Below are 1,197 nucleotides of genomic sequence, written 5' to 3'. Positions count from 1 at the left end.
TTAAAAACCACTATGAAGCACTGAAATTATTCTAAAAATGTAGAACACTAGCAGTGTTTTCATTTTAATGCTTTTTTTTAAATCAGCAAATTTTTATAATGTCAAAAGAAATTTATAAAGAAAATGCAAATCAGGCATGTTTCCATCAACTGGCTTAGAGCAAAATCAATCAGGATACACAAAGTAATTACATCAGAATTTGATGTTATGCATGGCTGTAGTAAACAGGAAGTAATGTCTCTTAACAAGGACTAGAAATAAGTTTTTGCACACACAAATGCTACAAAAAGATTTTTTTTATAAAAATGATTGCAAGAAAGAGGAATAGGCAAATATGTAAACAGTTTTGTAATATTTGTTAGTCTTACATCACACATCCTGATGACAGTTGATGGATCTTCAGCCAGATATGTAGCGTGGCAAACCAAGCAGAGCAGCAGCCCTTCTCCTTTCATTTGTGTCCTGCAAGAGATGAGACATTCAGTAAGATGAATATATTTTAACAAAAATAACAAATTATGCCTTGTTTTCTAGCCATCTTCAGTTCTGCTTACATCTTTTGCAAGGCAGTCCAAAGTGTCTTTCCAGATTTGGTTGCTGCTTTGTAGACCTCCAGCAGTCTCAGAACCAGGCCATCAAGTCCGTCAAGAAAAGGTTTCAGAAGGTCTTTGGTGACGATTCTTGTAAATTCAGCCCTAATCTGAGGTGATTAAAAAACTTGTCTCAATAGGACACAGTTAACTCAGTCTTAAATCACTAAATCTCTTGGTGGAACTAATTCAGTTGTGCGATTACCCGTCTCTCATGGAACAGAGCTGGCCATCGGGAGATGAGCTCTGTAATGTGTGGTTGATCTCCTACAATCTCTTTCCTACGCTGAGAAAATGTAGCAACCATCAAATCCTCAAGCAGCTGATGATTTGGGTCTTTCTTCTGCATTTCAGCCTCCATTATCTTATGCTTCACCTCCATGTTTTCAGGACTCTGTCCTTCAGGTGGATCAGGACACCTCCCCCTTCTTTGACTTTGACAGTTTCCCTTTTGAACTTACAGATTTTCGTTTGTTTATGACCACTTCAAGGCATCCTGCTGAACTTAAATTTTGCCTGTAGTTTCCCATTTTAAATTTCAGACTGTGAAACCATGAGTACCATCCCTTTTCTGATCCTGGGTCTTGCAGACAGGGATGCCTTTCCA

At 37.9% G+C, this 1,197-nt stretch overlaps 1 protein-coding gene and 1 long non-coding RNA gene across 5 annotated transcripts in view; one reads left to right on the top strand and one right to left on the bottom strand.

Annotated features, from left to right (window-relative positions):
- Positions 1-456, top strand: part of LOC106950062 (uncharacterized) — a 10,139-nt gene extending 9,683 nt beyond the window's left edge. The window contains exon 3 of the long non-coding RNA XR_001425517.1: positions 345-456. This is a non-coding gene — a long non-coding RNA (uncharacterized LOC106950062). The remainder of the gene's footprint in view (positions 1-344) is intronic.
- The window catches only part of grik4 (glutamate receptor, ionotropic, kainate 4), a 358,938-nt gene that overhangs the window by 328,129 nt on the left and 29,612 nt on the right, over positions 1-1,197 (bottom strand). The gene's annotated exons all lie outside the window — the stretch shown is intronic.

This window comes from Poecilia latipinna, unplaced genomic scaffold, assembly GCF_001443285.1.
Source record: "Poecilia latipinna isolate Pla-1442-1.1 unplaced genomic scaffold, P_latipinna-1.0 Scaffold376, whole genome shotgun sequence".
In the NCBI taxonomy this organism is placed as follows: Eukaryota; Metazoa; Chordata; class Actinopteri; order Cyprinodontiformes; family Poeciliidae; genus Poecilia; species Poecilia latipinna.
The sequence above is the reverse complement of the archived record's forward strand: the minus strand, read 5'-3'. Positions and strand labels throughout refer to the sequence as shown.